This window comes from Cupressus sempervirens, chromosome 11 (genome assembly GCF_028749045.1).
Source record: "Cupressus sempervirens isolate cs-2001-9-10 chromosome 11, ASM2874904v1, whole genome shotgun sequence".
In the NCBI taxonomy this organism is placed as follows: Eukaryota; Viridiplantae; Streptophyta; class Pinopsida; order Cupressales; family Cupressaceae; genus Cupressus; species Cupressus sempervirens.
Window position 1 is genome coordinate 779,908,845 of NC_143128.1, and position 23,158 is coordinate 779,932,002.

The 23,158-nt window shown below is 39.1% G+C and overlaps 1 protein-coding gene across 1 annotated transcript in view; it reads left to right on the forward strand.

The window, feature by feature from the left end:
- Positions 1–23,158, forward strand: part of EMB1345 (Transducin/WD40 repeat-like superfamily protein) — a 93,257-nt gene that overhangs the window by 42,783 nt on the left and 27,316 nt on the right. The gene's annotated exons all lie outside the window — the stretch shown is intronic.

The following is a 23,158-nucleotide window of genomic DNA, read 5'->3' on the forward strand; positions in this document are numbered from 1 at the left end:
TCTTGAAGCGATCGATTTGCAAGAAGTGATGGCTATGCAAAAAAGTTGACAGTTCCACTTCATGTGTTTATGCAAGAACTTGGATCATCCAGATGCTTGTCTCTTTGGATTCTTGGCTTGGCCACCTTTTGGTGAACATGTAGGACTCTGTAACATACCATTTTCACTAAGCTGGAAATAAGTACACATTCTAGGATTATAACTGAATATCATAACGGAATGACATGAAGCAGTTGAGAAACAATACATCATAACTATAATCCAAAATTGAGCAATGATTATATCCATTCCATATGAAAGATAACTAAATTAACTTTCTTAACTGATTTCTACGATTTCAAATTAAAAGATACAAATTGTAATGTCCCCATCTTTTTAGCCTTTTAATGGAGTTTTTAGCCTTTACATTCTCCGAAGGCTAAGTGGAGGAATAAGGAGAAATTGATTAAATTAATTTCTTATAAAGTCATTAAATAAATTAAAATTAAAAGGTGACTTTATTTTTAATTAATTAAATTAAAAGTGACTAAAGTTAAATAAATAAATTAAAAGAGTCTTCGTCTTGGCCTTCTTTCTGTTTCTCTTCTTTTCTTCTTCTTGCTTTCTGTTTTGTTGTTTTCTTTAGTTTTCAGATACCGTTGGGCACTCCTACTATTGCCAGCATCATTGTTGTAATCCTCCAGTCCCATAGACCTTTTGGTGGTCTTTTGTTGGACATTAATATCATTATCTTATCTTATCTTATCTAAAAGAAGGTATTAAATATTATTTTATTTCTTCTAGAAGGCATGGGTTCCCTAGAGTTAGTGAGGGCATGGGTTCCCTTTGCTGGAAAGATAGTGCTTCAGGCATCATTTCCAGGATATTTTGTCCAAGTTGTCCCTTTTTGACTCCTTGGTTCGTCCGACAGTCCTCTATGGCTTGATGGCTTGGGGACTTTCTCTTATTGCCTCTGATTGGGCTTTGATTCAGACGTTGATGTTATGGTGTATTATAAGATGTCACAGACTCACCCCTCACAGCATTGTCTTAGCTGAGTTTGGAGCTCATCCTCTTAAACTTGCTACCATTTTTGACTTGATTTGGTTTCTTCATTGGCTTCATGGTTTTATGGAGTCGGAGGTTGACCAACACAGATACTCTCATCTAGCATATTGTTTTTCTGTTGAGATTATGAGATCTGACATCTCTACTAGATCTCGTTGTTGGTATGTCCAATCCACCTCTTTGTTAGGTTCGATTGGTATTGAGATAGATTGTCTTCCTCTTTATCAGTTTTCACTTGATGCTCCTGCTTGTTGTGAAGTTTTCACATCATTGCTCCAAAATTTTTTGGGGACCCCCTTGTTTTGATTGCCTTGGCAATAATTTTTTGAAGTTGTCCAAAAATTTCCAATTTTAGAAAATTTTATGTCTTGGACACCTTCGGGCTAGGAAAAATGGTTAGATTTTTTTTCACCTGGCTTTAACTTGATTTTCCAGAACAAGTAATTTTATCCTTAGGCTGAATAAATTTCAAAGAACAACACTTGGCAAGATAAAATTGCGAATTTTGTACTTAGACGATTTTTTTAAAAAATTTGGATATAATTGTATAAACTCAAGTGATTTTCAAAAAATGAAATTTTGTTAGATTTGGTTTTTTTTTGGAAAATCTTGAATTTTTCGGTGAAAAAATTAATTTTGTGTTAGTGAAATCAAATTAGAAAATCGATTTTAGATTCTAGAGAAATGATTTTATTAAAATAAAAAAATAAAAATTGCATGGCAAAATCAACTTTAGATTAAATTGCAAAAATTGGCATTAAATGGATTAAATCTGCCTTGAAGATTTTAAAATATTTAGAGAAATTAGTAATTTAAAATTGAAAAAATCAATTTTGGCTTCCCAAATCGAATTTTAATGATATATTAATTATTAAATCGCCATTAAATGAAAACGTCTAGCATCTCCAAAGCTTTATTTATTTTATTTTTGCAATTTTGGTCTAACCGACAATTTAAAAATGCAAATTTCATTATGGAAAAATTAATTTTTGGCTTATCATTTAATTTGGACTAGATTGTGCACTAATTAATGTTTTTTCCTCTCCTAGGTGCAAGTTGGCCAGCTAGGGAAGGCATGTGGATTGGGTATAAGAGGGATCTCCTTAACCTTGTCTTCTCACTCTTCCATCTTCCTCTTCCATGCTTGGAGCAGATTTAGTGTGCCTTAGCGATTTTGGCAATGGACAGATTTTCATTTTGTTTGGCAATTTTCTAAAGGGAGTAGCTCTCCATGCTTGGCGAATTATTTCTAAGGCAGATTTATGAGCTAAAAGAAGATTCCATGCTTGGCGATTTTTTGCAAAGGCAGATTTCTCATGGTTTAGGTTTGATTTCCTCCATGTTTGGGCAAATTTTAAGGCGGATCTGATTTTCCTTGCCCTAGCCGATTCTTGTTAAGGTCTGATTTTCTAGCAAAGAGGCTGCAAATTTTGCCTTTGAGGATTGGCAATTTGTTTGTGAGGAAATTCTTTGGTCCAAAACTCAATTGGTGGCAGGTACATGGATGATCTCAAGAAGACAAAATTCTGATTTTTTAAAGAGGCTGCAATTTTTCTCCTAGAGATTGGACGATTTTGGTTGGTGAAGAAAATAGGCGATTAAATCTGATTTTTTTGACACATGCATGGGCAATTTCAAGTGGACAAAATTCTGATTTCTTCAGCTAGGGTATCAATATTTGCAAGGGGCTTGAAATTCTTAGGTCTGATCCGAAATTGAAAAGAAGACCTGACCATTGGTAAAGATAAATTCAATTCATTTAGAGTTGAAAGTGGTCCTTAAGCAGATTTTGCTCTTTTGTTCTTGTCTAGTTTTCTTTCTCTTGATTCTTCTTGCATTCATCATCCACCACTTCATCATCCCATCCTAGGTTGAAGATTGGAGATTGATAAGGGTAGAATCCATGATAAGACATTTGAAGAGGCAGAAATAAGCTAGACCACCCTAGGTTGAAGTTGGGAGATATAAGTGTAGTTTATCTTAAGGCACGAAGAGGCAGAAATAATTGGTAGTCTCACCCCTAGGTTGAAGATTGAAGAGTGATAAGTGTAGTGATAGGACTTGGTGAGATAGAAATAAGTTAGAATCTATCGATAGAAAGAAAGTTGGAGATCGATAAGGGTAGTCCATATCACTTAGAATGAAGGGGCAGAAATAAGTGTTTAGGATGGTAAATGTTAGTGCAAGTAAGAACTCTAAGGGAACACATACTAAGAAAGACAGAGGATATGATGCCCAAAACAACTTTCTTTTCGAAAATGAGGCGAATAACCGATACCAATGTCGGTACAGTAAATATGATACGGGTAAAGGACAAATTAAAGGAAAGACAATCCCCCATGGCAAAGAAGATATACAGAACTGGAATTGTACACTCAGCAGCTTTTCCTCCTACTTTGCCTTGTCTAGAATTGGTTATGGAGTGTGCATCCAGGTTTGATCTGATTAGTAAATCCATCATTTTTGATGAAGGGATGAGGGTGTTGGCCAACATTGACGGAGAGGCGATTGAAGAAGCATTTAACATTCTCTAGTACAAGAGCATGACAGTGGTGATGATGGATCAGGCAACCAAGTCATTTCAGGATAACCAAGAAGCTTATTTCATGCATCTAAAACAGGATTGGCTACACAAGGGAAAGAAAGGAGTAACCAGATCATTAAGGCTCATAGCAGCAGATTTCAAATTAGAATACAACAATCTCATTGTGCTCCTCAGCTGGATCTTGGGCCTAGCTCAAGGTATGCAATTCAAAAATTGGATGTACTTTATTGATGAAATTGAAAAAGGAAAAAGAAGATTTGATTGGGCGAGGATCATAAGCGAGAATCTATAGTTGCAACTTAGAACCGTACAAAACCAAAAGCAATTCTACATGGGATCCTATCTATTTTATCTAATTGCTAGATTGTATAAAAGTCTAGGACTTAAGGCTTTAGGAGAAATTGGTAGTGGGCCGGGGCAATATTTGGTGCATGAATGCTATCCACAGCTTCATTTGCACAACAACAAAGATTACAAAATGTTTTGTGATGCCTTTGCCATGAAGACAGTAAGGGTATTACAAGGGACACCTGCTAAGACACTTTCATCGGAAGTAGAAGCAAAGATAAAGAAATATGGGAGTTGGTTTATCCAGTTTCCGCAATTCACCTACATTAGAGTAGTAGGAAGCATAGTTTGTCCTAAGAGGCTTCCAAGATACCCACCCGACAAGGTAGTTTTGATGGAATTGGCTAGGCAACTTGAGCATTATGACAGAATAATGAAACTCAAGGGTAAGTTAGGGATTACCTTCTAATTCAGAATTGGCAATGATAGTTGCCCCAATCGTGTCGCCTTTGCAGCTACGGAGAAGGAATTGGAATGGTATCATCTAGGATGGTACAGAGTAAGGCGAGGATTTGATCCTAATGGTCTTATCAAGGTATCTTACGGATATGCATTTAAACATGTTCCCACTATAGAAGACTTTTGGGCCAATGCCAAGGATGACTTTCATGTGAGAAAGCTAGCTTTCTCAAGGTTGTCGGTGAATATGATGAGAGATATCAAATGGAGAGGCCTTGATATTCCCGATCAACTAGAAGATGATGGAGATGTGCTGAGAGAAGATTATGATATAGTAGAAGGAACAAAGTTGAATCCAGTAGATTGGGATGATCATCAGGATCCTTCCTTGGAAGCAGTCACAAGGACAGTTGATTTGCATACCGAGTTGTGGTATAATGGAAAGTTAAGGAAACTACAAAGTCAAAGGATACCCCTTACTTATGAGAAGATGAAGCCAAAAGAAGGTCCAATGGAATTAGTCGGACAAAAGGGTGAGGGAAGTAGCCGACAACAAGAAACAATTAGAGGCAAGAAGAGAGCTTTGGAGGTTGAGAAAAACAAAGAACATCGGGAACCTCCAGTGAAGAGACAACATGTAGCACCGTCAAGGGAAAGTATAATTGAGGCTAGAGGTCAAGAAGATAACACAAGTGAACAAAGGACCGCAGTAGAAGTGAGCTCTGATTTAGAGTCAAGTGGTTACAGTGATAGTACCGAATACTCTCCTCTTTCAGAAAACCAACAAGGAGATGACATGGCAGTTACTAGTGGAGAAGAAGATGGACCGATTGATATTGAGGAAATAAGTCGGACACCCGAGGTTGTTGGTGATGCTTTGTGAGTCGAACCAAATCCAGATTTGGGGAGATGCACTGCACCACTATGGTTAAGGCAAATGCTTATGCCAAGAGCCGAGATACTAAGTGCCCGAACAGTTGAAGACATCCAAGGGCTAATAGAAAAGGGTGATAGCGAGAACCAAGTGGCAAAAATGGTGGCAAAAGTAATCAGGAATGACAGTGATGGTCATCGAAAGGTTCAGATTGCTATACCAATAGTCAACAAGGCATTGGATGAGATTGCAGCTCAAGAATATGAAATAGTGGAACATAATTTGGGAAGAAACACAGATGCAATGGAGTGTGAGGAGATCTAGGAGGGCATAGTTTCAATAAGAGAAAGATTGAGGAAGGCAAATGAAAGGATCATAAAGTTGGAGGCCGAGAACAAATATTGTAGAGATTGCCAGCCTATCCAACGGTTGCACCAGTTAGCCCTTCCTCAAGACAGTGGGAGCAATATAGAAGAGATAGCGGCTCAGCTACATGAACTCAAGGATTGGACCCATGATACAATCCAAGATGGGCAAAATTTCTTGCCTTCCTTTATCTCGACATTCCGGTCATTAGTGACTATTAGAAACAAATTTAGAGTATTTGAAGAGGAGTGGAAGGATTTCCTTTTGGTCAAGGATTTAGCTATTCCTAGGTTACATGCATTCATTGGGCTACCGGAGAAATATTTGGAAAGGGCCAAGTTGATTGATGAAGGAGGATTGAGTATAGTTGAGTCTTGGTTTGTTGCCTTGATTACCAGATTGACAACATTCGAGGAGATACAGAATGCAGTTGCACAACATAGCCCAGGCATCGACATTTCCATTTCAACCATGATGAGCAACGTTGGGGTGGCACTTGATTTTGAGGACATCAGAGAAGAGGACATCAATGAGACACTGCTTGGATCGAGATTGGACGAGTTAGGAAAGGTTGCTATCGAGAAGAAACATTTGGGCACCCTTTCCTCCCTTAATGCCTTTATTGGATACGCAAAAGAGTATGAGAAGGACCACAAGAAGACACTACAAGCAGCAAATAGCATGATAAAATCGGCTAAGCTTAAGATAAAGCATACACCTTGCCCTCCCATGAAAGAACTCAACAAAAGGCTAGCTAAGTTCATTGCCTTAGCTAAAAGAATGAAGAAAAAGAAGATCATTTGATGTAAGCCCAAGTGGCAATTTCTCTTTCTTCTAGGGTAGGACAAATGTCTAATTCTGAGTGGCCACCATTTTTGTGCCTTCTCATTAGTTGCCACTTTTCCACTTTTTTCATTGGTCCATTGACATGGTGGTGTTTTCTCATTGCCCGATGGGGTGGCAACCCTAATTAGGGTTTTTAGGATTCAATCTAGATTGTCGATTTTGCCTCTTTATCTCTATTGTCAGTTGTACATTTTGGCCTCTATATAAGGCCATTTGCCCTCATTTGTAGTGCTCGGAGAAAATTGTTGCATAAGATAATGCCAAAATTGCCGTTGTTTATCATTGTTGTGACTTGCATGGTGATTAAGAACATTTGGTATTGTTGCATGGTTTCTACTTCCACTAGTTAGAATAAGATTTTCATTTTAAAGTTGCTAAAATAGATTTCATTTCAAGTTGCTAAGTAAGATTAAGAGTAGATGGATAGTTGCATGGTAGCATTAGTGGATGTTTGATGGGGATCAATAACTAGGCCACTAGCATCCTAGTGGCTTGTTGGGAAGCCTTGTGTGATAAACTAGTTTATTTTCCTTTGAATCATTGCATCTTTGGAGGTGGAGCCACTGGTAAACTTTCATTAGATTCAATCCCCATCCATTTGCTAATTTTTCCATTTATAGGAGTAGGAGTAGAATAATGAGTAGTTGATTAGTCGAGGTTTTGAAGAAGGTTAAGAAAGCATAAGTCATTTGAACACTCACCCTCCAGCACCATCAACATCATCTGACACTTGTACCGAATCACCATTACCATCATCCCAAAATCTAAGTTGTCCTTGAAGGAATAACGTAAGCTCGCGTACATGATTACCAACAAATCACATTGATATACTGAGTTAGTATCCATAGGTGTAAGGAACATTGGAGTTATTCTCATGTCCCATGAGTTTTAACTTTTCAAGAGAGAAATTGTGTGTTTGATACTTCGTATCAGATATTCAATTGCTGATATGTTATGTAGTGGTACAAAAATGACATCAACACTGCTCATCTTCTCCCCTCACGTCAGGAGTTGAATGAGCACATTAGACAGGATATTTATAGACAATACATTACCACTACCTGGAGTAATCCCTCAGGAGGTCTTCGACCTAGGATGGCATTCTATCCTGAGCATTTTCTTGTGATTCAGGATGGTATTATTGCTTGCCTTGCTTATCTCTATCGATGCTAGAATCATGCCTTACAGTTTTCTTTAGGATCATTCAGGGTTGGTGTAATGTTCCCGTTATAAAAAAAAAAAAAAAATCAAACTTTTGTAACGGGCTGATTGATTTAATATATCTTGGACCCATTTTTACTTTTGTTTCCGTAGTTTGTGTCGTCGTCGGCTATCTTTGTACACTCTCGGAAAGTTTCCAGATGGTTATTTGAGCACGGCTTGTAGGTTGTAGTCGGTATGCTTTTGGATTAATTTCTCTGTATTGCGAATTCCTTTTGGAGTTCAGGATTGTTCACCATTTCGGAAGTGAAAGATCTTCCCTATTTGGCTTGTGCGGTTTTGGTGGGATTCAACCCTCACCCTATTCTATTGTTGCATGTAATACTTCGCTTGCATCTGGCAAATCGGAGAATTATCTTCTGGCAATTATTATTCACATTCAAATCTCTATTATTGTGTGGTTTTCATCAGGATCTATTGTGTTTGTGTCTGAACAAGGGTGTATTTCGTTTTGGTTCCCGATACCTATCCGTGTGGCTTCCTGTCATTTTCTATACTGCTCATACCTTGACCGTATGGCCCTCATCCCTCCGCCATCCATATCATTTAACTCTACATTGTATAGCTTATGCCCTTTTTGCCACTGTATGGCCTTTTTCCTCTCCTCTTACCTTCTTTACTCCCTCTCCTTTCACCCACCATACAACTTGCTGTACGACCATCCCTTCCACCGTATGACTCTCTCTTGGCACTGTACGACCAAGTATTCCTCCCGTACGGTCATTTCTCCATCGGGTGGCGTAGACTAGATTGTCGTACGACCTTCCTGGCATCTGTACAACCTCTTTTGCATCCTGTACAGCCTCCTGTAGCCATTCGTACGGACTTTCCTAAGCAGATTTGTATCCATATTGTTCATCATCTGTACTCTTCCGCACAAGTAAACCATTTCATCCATTCGTCTGATCATAAAAGAGGACTGGAACATTATAGTGGTATCAGAGCGCTTCGATCTTGCCAGCCTGTGGACAATGAATGAGAGTTTATAGTCGGAAGAGAAGGACACATTCCGTTGATCGAATAGTTGGCGAACTAGAACCGACCGTTGTCGAACTTGTGGCACTACTGAGGGAACTTGCTAGGAGTCAGGCACAGATCACTGATACACGACGACTCATGGAAGAAACTCTCAAGAAGTTGGTGGACAACAAAATTTCTGGAGAACAAAATGGTCACAGCGCAGGCTTGATGTTGGGTAAATCAAACCCTCAGCTAGCACACTCTCCATCTTCCATGCTGACTTTTCCACTACGGACGGAGGCACAACATGGAGGGAGACAACCAACCTTCAAAGAGATGCAAGAACAACTGAGAGAAGATTGGAAGAATGCAAATCTTGAAGAAGATATATCCTACAAAGATTATGTAGATCTGAGAATGAGATATTTAGGAGGTGAAATAGAGGATACTTTAACGATGATCTTAGAAGAAAGTTGAGTAAGGTAAATCTGTCTCCATTTGATGGATCCGGTTCCATATTTGCACAAGTGTGGATAATGAAAGCCGATACCTACTTCTAGCTGAATCCTATGCCAGAAGAGAAAGCAATCAAATTTGCCACGCTACACTTGGAGGGAGTTGCGCATGAATGGTGGCACCATGACACTATCACATTAGGGCATGATCCAATAAATACTTATGCGAAATTCATGGAGAGATTGATAGAACGATTTGATGGTAAATAGCCGCAGCTCAATTTCAAAGATTTGGCACAATTGAGACAAATTGGATCGGTCGATCAGTTCATTGCAGAATTTCAAAAACTCTCTATTTTGGTCACGGACATTTCTGAAAGAAGACGGGTACTGACATAACCTCTGAAAGGTTGGGTAAAAGGGTTCAATCTTGCCACCCTGTCAGAAGCAATCAATAAAGCACGAAGTATGGCATCGTCATTGGCATCATCCTCTCGAAGTTACATTTTAAACCGCCAACGTTTTCGAGGGACAAACCTCTGCCCAAGAAGCCGATGTTGGATTAAGCTACCAGACAGGAACTCTGAAGGAAGAAATTGTGTTTCAACTGCAAGGGACCTTGGGAGCCTAGCCACCGATACCTCGGAAAGGGGAAGATCCATTACATTGAGGTCGTGTTCGATGATGAGGACGAACAGGAAGAAATACCGACCGAAGATAACCAACCCCACAATGACACCAACATTAGTTTAAACCGTACGGAGAGAATTGTTGCTTTGGTACAACGCGGAGGAACCATTGCCTTGGGTAGTAGCCCGAGGTGCACAGTTTTTCATATACGGGGTACCCTTCAAGGACAAAGGGTTACGGTGATGTTGGATAGTGGAGCTACTCGAAATTTCATAAACTCATCCTTGGTAAAACGAAGAAGTCTACCTACGAAGGCGCACGCAGGCTTTCAGGTCAAGGTCGCTGGAGGGACTTTCCTGCCGTGCATGCACCTTGTTTCTCAGCTGAGTATCACAATGGCAAATCACACGGTGACTGAGAACTTCTTCATAGTGGACCTGGCTGACATGGAAGTTATTCTTGACATACAATGGATGGAGATCCTTGATGAATACACTTAGAGTTTCAAACGGATGGACTTCACTTTTGTTGTTGACAGAAAGAAAGTTGTCCTTTGAGGAATGACAAATGAAGGTCTGAAGGAAGTGTTTGCACATCGGATGGAGGCAATTTTTTTGCACGATGACGTTGCGTGGGCTGTGCACTGTCTTATCTCGACAGAACCTATAAAGGGGTGTCGAACACCTCCACAAGATGATGAACTTCAGGATGTTTTAAGTAGACATGATAAAGTTTTCATGGATATTCCTCCTGGCATACCACCTCATCGGGGGTTTGAATAACACTATCGAGTTGGAATCAGGAGCAAAGTCAGTCATAACCACACCGTACCGCCACCTCAAGAAATTCAAAGATGGGATTGAAAGGACGATTTAGGAATTGCTAAAGGATGGATCCGTCCCAGTTCTAGCCCATTTGCATCATCTGTGGTATTGGTTAACAAGGACGAGACGATGCGCATGTGTGTGGACTATCGCGCGTTGAACAAAAAAACAATAAAGAATAGATATCCCATTCCAAGGATAGATGAGCTACTGGATGAATTGCATGGCGCGGTCTATTTTTCAAAAATAGATCTCCATTCCGAATATCATCAGATCCACACGAGGGAAGATGTGGAGAAGACAGCTTTCTGTTGTCACTACGGAGATTATGAGTTTTTGGTCATGCCGTTCAGATTTACCAATGCACCTGCTACATTTCAATCGTGCATGAACCACATTTTCAACAAGCAATTGCGTAAGTATTTATTGGTATTCTTTGATGATCTTATTTATAGCAGGACATGGGAGGAGCACTTGAAGCATCTGAATGAAGTTTTAAGTATCATGGAGGAATAGTCCTTGTTTGCCAAGCAGTCCAAATGTGAATTTGGTATGATAGAAACATTGTACTTAGGGCATGTTGTTAGTAAATACGGAGTTCAAGTGCATCAAGAGAAGATTCAGGCTATCCTTGATTGGCCTCCCCCAAAATCACTCACAGATTTGTGAGGATTTTTTGAACTGTGCAGTTACTAAAGGAGGTTTGTTAAAAGATTCTCTCAGCTCAGCGCACCCTTAACAGATCTAACAAAGAAGGGGTCTTTCCAGTGGAATGAGAAGGCACAACTCACCTTTGATAAGCTGAAGGAGGCCATGAGCACTTGTCCCGTACTTGCACTACCTGATTTTACTCGACTGTTCATTTTGGAGTGCGATGCACTTGAGGAAGGCATTGGAGCAGTATTGATGCAAGATAAACACCCCATCGCTTATGAGAGCAGGAAGCTTAAGCCAACAGAATGCCTATATTCCATCTAGGACAAAGAAATGTTGGCCATCATTCATGCATTAACCAAGTTCCGGCAATATCTAGGGTGCCAAGTTTGTCCTCCGTACGGATCACAACAATCTGAGATATTTTTTGGAGCAACGAGACTTGAACGAACGACAACAAAAATGGGTAAGCAAGGTTCAAGCTTTTGATTGACATTGAATATGTGAAAGGGAAAAACAATGTGGTTGCGGATGTCTTGTCCTGGAAACCCACCATCTGCTCACTAGACTAGATTTTCGCTGACTGGAAGGCACATCTGTTAGTAGAATATTCCAAAAATACATTTTCTTGTGAAATAATGGATGGCCACACCCACGATGATTGGTACATAGTGGTGGATGATGTCATCTACTGTAAAAACCATATATATTTGGTGCCAGAATCCAAACTAAATTAGAAAATCTTGAAGGAAGTACACAACTCACCCCCAGTTGGACACCCGGGTTTTCTCAAAACTTACAGAAGTCTTCGGGAGAGGTTTTCATGGAAAGGATTTAAAGGGGGTGTGTTGCAGTATGTAAGAGAGTGTACGGTCTGCTAGCAGAACAAGTCCGACATACTCTTCTTGTCGGGCTACTACAACCTTTGCCAATTCCCAAACATAAGTGGGAAAGTATATCGATGGATTTCATAATAGGGCTTCCTAAGGTGAATGGAAAGGATTGTATTTTCGTGGTGGTTGACAAATTGACAAAGTATGCACATTTCTTTGCCATCCCCTCCGACCTTCAGGGCGCACAAGTTGCCGATCTATTCTTTAGAGAAGTTTTTCGTCTACACGGGTTACCCCGAAACATTGTCAGTGAATGGGATGGATGATTCATCAGTATCTTCTAGATAGAATTGTTTCGGATGGTAGGGACAGAACTATCACCAAGTACAAGTTACCATCCGCAGATAGACGGACAAACAAAGATTGTGAACAAATGGCTTGAAGGATAGCTTCGGAACTATGTTTCTGCACAACAACGAGTGTGGGTAAAATGGATCCATCTGGGAGAATATTGCTACAATGCCACGTACCACATGTCCATCGAAATGGGACCCTTAAAAGCTATGTACGGTTACGAACCTCTTTCCTTCATCGACACAGTGCTAGGCGATAATCACGCACCAAGGGCGAGGGACAAGACATTCTGAGATGTTCGAAGGAAAATCTACAGAGGGCACAAAATCAACAGAAGATGTTCGTCGATAGACACAGAATAGAGAGAAGTTTCGAAGTGGGGGATTTGGTTTATCTTCGGCTCCAGCCATATCGACAATCCTTATTGAAGGAAAAGGCAAAGGAGAAATTGAAACTCGATTCTATGGCCCCTATTGTGTAACTCGTTGCATTGGTGAAGTTGCCTTAGCTGGAACTTCCGGACGGTAGTCATATTCATAATGTCTTCCATGTCTCTTGTTTGAAGAAAGCCATAGGATAAAATTTCACAGTTGCTACCGACCTTCTACCACTCAATGAAGAAGGAAAACTCATTTTGGAACCTGCTGAGATCCTCAACGTATGTAAGAGGGCCCTATGGAACCGCACTGTGAAGGAATACTTGGTACGTTGGCGACACCTGCCGTTGGATGACGTGATGTGGGAGGGCAAGCACATTCTCCAACACCCGACATTGTATTTGCTTGAGGACAAGCAAAATTTGGGACTAGAGGACTGTAATGTTCCCATTATAAAATAAAAAAATAAATCAAACTTTTGTAATGGGCCGATTGATTTAATATATCTCAGAGCCATTTTTACTTTTGTTTCCTTAGTTTGCATTGCCGTCGGCTATCTTTGTACACCCTCGGAAAGTTTCCCGTTGAGTATTTAAGCACGACCTGTAGGTTGTAGTTGGTATGCTTTTAGATTAATTTCTCTGTACTGCGAACTCCTGTTGGAGTTCAGGATTGTTTGCCATTTCGGAAGTGAAAGATCTTCTCTATTTGGCTCATGCAGTTTCAGTGGGATTCAACCCTCACCCTATTCCGTTGTTGCATGTAATACTTCACTCGGATCTGGCAAATCGGAGCATTATCTTCTGGCAATTATTATTCGCATTGAAATCTCTATTATTGTGTGGTTTTCTTCAGGATCTATTGTGTTTGTGTATGAACAAGGGTGTATTCCATTTTGGTTCCCGATACCTATTTGTGTGGCTTCCTATCATTTTCTATATTGCTCATACCTTGACTGTACTGCCCTCATTCCTTTGCCATCAATATCATTTAACTCTACATTGTACGACTTATGCCCTTTTTGCCACTGTACGACCTTTTTCCTCACCCCTTACCTTCTTTACTTCCTCCCCTTTCACCCATCGTACGGCTTGCTGTACGGCCACCTTGGTTTGTCCTACCGTACAACCCTCTCTTGACACCATATGACCAAGTATTCCTCCCATACAGTCACTTCTCCATCGAGTGGCATAGACTAGACTGTCGTACAACCTTCCTGGCATTTATATGACCTCTTTTACATTTCGTACGGCCTCCTGTGGCCGTTCGTACGGACTTTCCTAAGCAGATTTGTATCCATATCGTTCATCAGCCGTACTCTTCCGCACAAGTAAACCATTTCATCCCTTTGTTTGATCATAAAAGAGGACTGAAACATTATAGTTGGTTCTCACCGCCTTTGGCCTCAGACTGATCACCATATGGATCAGGCTGATCACCATATGGATCAGGCTGATCGGATATGTCAGTTGTGTACTTTGTGTTGTCCTGCATTTTGTCACCACAAAATGTAGGTAACAGTACGAAACTTTTTCAAATTAGTTTCGCATTTCTCTGAGTTTATTTCATTATTTAATTGGTTAGTATTGATTAACCAATCGGTACCAATTGATACAACGAATCCTTTTACTGAAAGCCTTCGTCAAGTTGTTTTTGTTTTGCTTTCTGTTGAGCCTTTGCTTGATTTTTGAAGCCTTCACAGTCCGTTCTTTGCTTTTGAGTTTGCGTTTGTTTGATTTTAGTCCTTTGGTTTTGCCCATGTCATGCTTTTCGTTTTCCCCTTCGATTCGGTCTAACCTAGAGGTCAATCGGATTTGTCAGTCAAGAGATATGGTCATTTTAGTGCTTCAAAAGTGGACATTTTAGGTGCAATAGCACGAATTAAAAAAATGATGTTATATTTTCATTTTGACATTCACTTTTTGAAAATATAACATTTTATTCACTTTTTGTTATGTTTTGAAGTTATTTTTCATTTAAATTTATAACTTAAAGTGACTATAGTGCACTTTATGTTATAATTTTAAGTTGAGTTACTTTTTAATTTTCCACTTAAAGTGACTATAGAACTATATAGTTACTTTTTAAATTTTTGATTTTTAAATCAAATACTTATATAAATGTCACTTTAACTTAATGTTTATGACTTATATTGATTAATATAATACATAAATATTATTTTTGACCCATATTGTTGACATTTTTATAAAAATAAGTGAAATGCATAACTTAAAAGTCTAAAAGTGGACATTTTATATGCATATGCAAGTAAAAAACTATGAAAAGTGGAAACTTTTCATGCTAATGCATATAAAAATTCATTTTGAGGACCTTTTTCAAGTCATTACATCAAAAGCTTCTAAAAGTGGACCTTTTTGATGCAATGACATGGAAAGTTGAGTTTTCATGCTTGTGCATGAAAAATGTGAGATATGTTTATAAAATATGTAAGTGATTCCAAAAAGTGAGATTTTGGAGACTTGCACATTTTAAAATATGTAATGGGCTTCAAAAAGTGAGATTATAACCAAAGACATATTCTAAAACATGCAATTGCATCAAAAAGGTCCTCTTTTGCCTTCCAACATGTTTTAAAATATGCAATGAACACAAAAATGTCCTATTATGTGAAGAAAACATGTTCTTGCTCCAAAAACCTCCTATTTTGATCATAACTTTTGATTTTCTCCATGGATTTGAATGAAATCAGTTGCATTCATCATGTTTTGGAGAGATGATCATTTTGCCCTCATCAAAAATCAAGTTATTGCACCCAAAAACGTGTTTGAAACTCTGAAGCTAGGGCACGTTTTTTGCATAAAAATCCATAAATCTGCCAAGTTTGATCATGTTTTTGCTTGGAATCAAATCGTTTTGACCTTAGTTGTTGATTCCATTACATTGTGATCATTATTTTGGTGTTAAAATACCAAATCATTTTTGCTTGGAGAAACACGTTTTTGCTTAAAATGCTCGGAAAATTGGAGTTTTAATCTACTTTTATGTGTTTTGAAGCCACTTTTTTGCATTTTGATCCATGTATATCCATTTGGTTAAGTCGTTTTTGCATTCATAAGTCAAAAATGACTTTAAAACATGCATTTTTTAGTTACGTTTTTGCAAAAACGGCCCAGATTTTTGAATAAAAAAGTCATATTTTTGTTCAAAAAACTCAAAAAATGCATTTCCAGCCCATATCTTTGATCAAGAGGGATTGTTTTTGAGTTTTAAATGCATGATATTGTCTTTAGAGACCATTTATTTGGCACTTTCATGTCAAATCCGACCATTGAATGTCCATTACATGCAAGTGCGGAAAAAGTCAAAAGGTTGTTTGAAAATCCGGATTTAAGGAAGAATTGGTCTTAAGACTATAAAACTTGCTATTTTAGAGCATCTTTTCCTTCATTTTTGGCATTTAATCTTCATACAAGTGGACTCTTTCTTTCTTGCCATTTAATTTGTGCTAATCTTGCTATTTCCATGCATATTTTAGCTTGAAATTGCCCATTTGTCCATATATATGCCATAAAAAGTGCATTTTGCCTTTAAAAAGGATGAAAACTCTCATTTTCACACTTTTGGAATTTCCTCAAACTCCAAATTCGAATTTGCATATTGAAGTGGTTTCCTTGTTGACATGTTTGAGTATTTTGCCAAAAGCATGTGTTTATTTTGTGTTTGTTTTTATGTTTTGCTTGTTAGCATTTCGATTTTTTCTCCATTTGGAAGAAATTGCAAGTTCTTTCCCAAGAACTTGAGCATGTTTCACTTCACTCCACTTTCCATTTCCATGTCACAACACTACATCTCTCACTCAATGAAATGTGATTACATGTTTTTCATCCCATTCGCCATCCGCACATGCATGTAATCCCATTTTCCACTTTCATTTTCATCCATCTCATTTTCGCTTTCATTCGCACGACACGATTACACGAAATGCTTTACATGTAATTGCATCCAAAAGGTCCAATTTTGACTAAAAGTCACTTTTTGTAAAGTCAAAAAGATGTCATTTTCTCCTCTCCATATGCATTCACACCTCCATGAGCAAATACATGTTTCCGTATCGTTCCATGCTTTCCATCTTAGCCTTCATCCGCGTATGCATGTAAAGTGTATCTTTCACTCACTTGCATCTCATTTCACCCTCCACCTTCCGTTACATGTTGCATTTACATGTAATCCATTTTCCGTGCAGTGACATCTTGAAAGCCCAAGTCACTTTTTGAAAATCAGCAATTTCTATTTACACGCATTCCCATGCGCCAAGCACTCTACTTCACAAAAAAAAGAAAAAAAAAAGAAGGGGAGTTAAAGGTGCTGATGGAAAGTTGTTTCGAGTGTACATCCGAACATCATTAAGAAAGTTTTCAAAGTGTCTAAGACTCCAGTTTGTGCTGATCTACAAAGGAGAATTCACGACAACTTGAGCGAGAAAAGATGGATCACATCAAATTTCCACATGATAATGGACAATTCATCAAAGAGAGCTAGAGGTTCTCAAAAGACGCAACACTATGATTATCAACGTGAATGCAGCAGTACAAAGTATAGGAACTCCCAATCCTATTATCATCTAGGATTGCATCGTCAAGTACAAGGCCTTTCAGAATTGTTCTTTTCTCTTCCGTCTTCTTTCTTCTTCTTTCATGTTTGTAGTTGGAGAAGACGCATTACATGAAAAAGTGTAATTACATGTAATGCGAGTTACACGTATGTAAAACGATGTAATGCGAGTTGCACATGCAGTTGCATGTAACCCTTTATTTTCTGTAGTTAGACTTGGTCAAAGTTGGTTGAGTTGCTCCCACTTTTTCCTCCCCTTTTTACTCAACTTCTTTGCCTATATAAAGGAGTGCTCCCTCATTGTAAAAATTATCTTTTGTTGTATGCAAGAAAGCTCTGCCACATTTGTGCAAGCATAACTTTGATTGTGTAGTACGAATTTGGGAGAAAAGTGAATAAAAGAAGCAATTGGATTCAAAGCTTTGATTGGAAGCAATTGTGATAGAACAAATTAGAAGCTTTGACTATAATTTGTGCCTATTGTCTTGATTCATGTTATTATTGTGTGTTCAATAAAAGAGCATAGAGAGTTAAGAAACAATTGAAGCTTGAGCTTTGACCAAGAACAATTGTGAAAATCCATAGCTAGAAGCTTTGACTGTGGTTTGTATTTTCATCTTAATTCACAAAACAGTTAGATTGTTCTTACTTTTAGGAGTCTTTGTGCCCTAATTGTAAAATTTTTACCATATAGAAGTACGACCGGACTTAGAGCCAAATCGGTATGTTTTTGCTAGCCTTTGAGTTAGTGAAGATTTATCGGTATCACTGTTTCCAGCTCGTGATAGAATTGTAATTAGAGATTCACCTTGCCCATTATTCACCTTACGAATAAGTGGATCCTTTCTTGAAAGTTAAGAAGAAAGGATAATAGTAACACCCAATTTATAGATCTCTCAATTTCTTGCTTACCTTGGGTTGATCTAAGGAACGGTGAGAAGGGGGAGCCTTCCCTTTAAGGTAGGAGAGACTCTGTCTCACACGCTGTGGCTGCTCATCCTATTTTGTGACTGAATTTTTACCCAAAACTGTCGGTTGCAAAATATCCACCCAACACTTTGGCAGAGGTTGAGACTAAGATCCACTTCATTTTTTAATGTCCTCTCTATTATGAGATTAGAGGGAGATTTTACTACCTTTTCAAAGACTGTTCTTCTCTTTCGATGTTCTTTAGTTATATTGATCAGTGGTGTCTTGCACTTTATCTTTAGGAGGCCACCTATCTTCGAGAGATTACCCTGCAGTCTTTTATACCTCAGGGGCGTACTTCAGACCAGCCCATTACTGTCTTTTTCTCTTCCTTGTCTCCTCCACGGGGTTTGAAAAGGCTTTTTAGTACTTCTCATTCCGGATTGATTAGACACTACACCAGTCTCTCCAGTCAGCGACAGTCTTATAGCGGTTCTACATGGCAGTCTAAGACTATGGATTGTCCACGGGTTTACCCTTCTATTCTGACTTCTTTGTTACAAGGAAGGACCCTTAGTCCTTACCTTGTCGTTTTTCTTGTTTTGTTTTTGTCTTTTGTTTCTTCTCTGTCACCGTTTGGTGCTTTTACGTTGGCCGGCTCTTCTGTTTGTATGCTTAGTCCAATAAACCTTGTTGGTTTTTCGTGGACATTAATATTATTATCTTATCTTATCTAGAAGAAGGTACATCTATTGGAGGAAAAAGTGGAACTATATCTTTTATCCCACATTGGTTGTGAAAAGTGAGTCAACCCTATGAAGTGGAAATAAAAGAAGAGCTAGTGGTCATTGTTTAACATGTTGAATACGAGAAGAAAATTGATGGATGAGTTGCAGATCCATTCTTGGCATTAGAGGAAGTCTATCCTCTCTTGTGACATTCTAGACGTCATTCCCTTGGAGTTTGGCCTTTGGAATCTATTGTTATTAGCTTTATTATTAGGCAGATTAGGTGCGTTTCTAGTTACAGGCATATTTAATGTTTTGGTCATATCTTCATTACTCATCCGACATTTATGCTACCACGAGGGAATGATTATATGAAGATATTGGACTGTTTGAAAGACAAAATACTATAGCAGCACTGTTAATGTGGATACTGTTCATGCGGCACCATTCACGTGGTTACTATTCTTGCGGCACTATTCATGTCATTGTAGTAGTAGGTTTAAATACATTTGCTAGAGCATTGTGTCAATAATATTGGAGCAATTAGTGAGTTGATAATTTGCCATGTATTTGATTTTATTAAATTATGAAAATAACATCTTATCAACAGTTGTTTAGTTTTTGGGCATGTAAGGGTGTTCATTATACTGGTATTAGAGCCAGGTTGTCCTGCCATCCTGTGGAGGCATTACAAGAAATTTAGAACAACAAGGGAGAGGGAAAAGTGTTTGAGGAAATGTCAAAACGTTAAAATCAGGTTAAGTTTGTTTGAGCATGTGACAGGGGCCTTATAACTTCCGCAATACTAGAGTAAGACAAAATAAGATTTCAAACATGTAGAGTGAAGAATCTAGTTCATTCGTGCGAGTGACATAGAATCCAATCATACAAACATAGAGGAGACATTCTTTGATCAAGACAACAATATGGTTGACCGAGATGACATGAATACAGGACTAGGCAGAGGTAGGAATATCGGTCTAGATCAGGGGGAGGTAATGTTCAGACAGTTTCTGGATACATTAGAGCAGGGACAGTGTATGTAGCAGGAGCATAATAGGTGAATGGACATGATGCTGCAACTTATGGCTAGACAGATGGGCCTCAACATTAATATAGGTGATGCCAACAATGGAACAATAACAATGGGGGCATTGATAATAATGAAGGCTGAGGCAACAACAATGGTCCTAAGAATAACATTAATGATAATAATAATAGACATGGCAACAATGGGAATGAGGTTGATAACTTTAGACACATTGCATGCCCAACTTGGATAGCAAGCGCGAGACCTCTTCTACCCACCTTCTCACCTAGAGATCCAGTTCAACCAGTAAATGAACAACAAATCATTGAGTTACAAGATTAGTTCAGGAGGGACTGGGAGGCTATTGGATCAGAGTTTCAGGCGGATATTTTTCTCAGAGATTATATGGACTTGGGGATGAGAGACATGCCTAGAGCAGGAGGGAGGAATCAAAACTTTGAGCTGAGAAAGAAAGTTGGAAAGTCCAATTTTCTTTACCTTATTATGATGCTTCAAGGAAGATGACTGCACGAGCTTGGGTGCAGAAGGTAAATACATATTTGCAATGGAACCCAATGCCTGAGGAGGAGGCTATCAAGTACACAACTATTCATTTGGATGGTCCAGCTCACGAGTGGTGGCACCATGGCATGGTAACCTTGGGGCATAATTAGATCACATCTTACGAGTTCATTGAAAGACTTGTAGAGAGATTTGATACCAAAGATCCCGAGTTATACTTTAAGGAGTTGGCACAGCTCAAGCAATGGGGATCAGTTGAGATGTATATAAGTGAATTTCAGAGGTTAGCTATTTTGGTCACAAATATTTCAGAGAGCAGATTAGTAGTGTTGTTTATGGACGGACTCTCAGATCCCTTAAGGGGTTGGGTTAAGGGGCATGACCCGGCTGCACTACAAGAGACCACTAAGAAGGCTCGTGACTTAGCACCTTCTTCTTTTAGGAGTAGATTTCAGCATAGAGATTCACATATGAAGAAGGATAAGGAGAAGGAAAGAAAACCTTTTCACAAGGATGCTCAGCCAAAGAGGGATAATAGGTTGAACAATGACACCTTGAATGAGTTGAGGAGGAAGACACTATGTTTTCATTGCAGAGAGCCTTGGGACTTATTTCATAAGTGCCCTCTCAAGGCTAAGGCAAATCAAATGGATTATTTCTCAGTAGAGGAGTCACTATAAGAGACGGAGGATCAACACTCCGATTCAAATGAGGGTAGCACTACAGAGGAGAGCAACATTACTGAGGATGAGAGGTTGTTGGCATGTTTAACAAGGGCTCAAAAGGCAAGCACATTTAAGGTTAGGGGTACTATCTAGGGACAGAAAGTGATCTCACTTATTAACACTGGGGCTACACATAATTTCATAGATGCACAATTGGTAGCCAAGAGAGGTTTATAGATTGAGGATAATGTTGGGTTTAGGATCATGGTGGCCAACGGTGACAAATTATTATGCACTCGGAAGATATTGAATCTTCACATTAGGTTTGGAGATAGCTATGAGTTGGAGGATGAGTTCTATGTAGTAGACATGGGAGATTATGATGTCATCCTTGACATGACATGGATGGACTCACTAGTTGAGTTCACACTCAACCTAGCAAAATTGGAGATGAGATTCCAGCATGAGGGCAGAACTGTTGTACTTAGAGGACTTTCAGATGGGGGCTGCAGAGTAATCTCCTTGAGGAGAATGCAAAGACTTTTTCGGCACGATGACGTATAGTGGGCAGCAGATTGTTTCACCATGCCAGCTTCACGGGAGCCACAAGTGAAGAGTCATCCACCAGATATCTAGGAGATACTTGATAGGCATGCTAAATTATTTTGCGAGATTCGACATGGGGTTCCTCCTGATAGGGGGATAGAGCATGTTATCGAGCTCGAGGAGGGAGCCAAACTAGTTATGACTACTCGCTATCGTCATCCTAAGAAACACAAGGATGAGATAGAGAAGGCAATTAAAGAGTTGTTGGAGATGGGGCACATTAGGCCTAGCAAAAACCCTTTTGCTTCAACAACAGTATTGGTAAAGAAGAAGGCTGGGACAATGCGCATGTGCATAAATTATAGGGCACTGAATAAGAAAACATTTAAAAACAGATGTCCCATTCCTGGGATTGATGAGCTGATTGATGAGCTACATGGGGCATGTTTATTCACCAAAATTGATTTACGATCCGAATACCATCAGATTCAGATGAGAGTAGAGGACATCAAGAAGACAACCTTTCGATGTCACTATGGCCACTCTGAGTTTATGGTTATGCCATTTGGGCTAACCAATGCGCCTACCACATTTCAGAGTTGTATGAACCATGTATTTAGGAGGCAGTTGAGGAGACTTGTCTTGATCTTCAGTAAGAATTGGGAGGAGCACTTAAAACATTTGGAGGAGGTGTTATCTATTCTGGAAAGAGAGTCATTGTATGCCAAGGAATCTAAATGCGAGTTTGGCATGATCGAGCTCCTTTACCTTGGGCATATCATTAGTGCAGATGGTGTTCGGGTTGATCCCGAAAAGATTAGAGCTATTGTAGATTTGCCTACTCCCACAAAACACACACAGCTTAAGAGGTTCTTTGGTTTATGTGGTTTTTACAAGAGATTTGTTAGGGGATTCTCATAGATTGCCGCACCTTTAACGAATCTCACCAAGAAGGGGGCCTTCACATGGACAGAGGTAGTACAGAGATGTTTTGATCACTTCAAACAAGTGATGTCATTTTGTTCAGTTCTAGCTTTACCTAATTTTACCAAACCATTTGAGCTCTAATGTGATGCTTCTGGAGATGGGATAGGGGCAATATTGATGCAGGAGAGACACCCCATTGCATTCAAGAGTAGGAAGCTTTGAGAATTTGAGAGGAGCTATTCTATCTACGACAGGGAAATGTTGGCCATAATGCATGTGTTGCCCAAATTCTGATCTTATTTGGTAGGTGGGCATTTTGTGATTAAGATTGATCATAACAGTAATACATACTTCATGGGTCAGCATGATCTTAATGGCCAACAATAGAAATGGGTTACCAAATTGCAAGCTTATGACTTTGACATAGAGTTTGTCAAAGGTAAGAAAAATGTGGTGGTTGGCGCTTTATATCAGAGACCTCACTTATGTGATCTGGTAGAAATTTCAGGAGATTGGAGAGATCAGA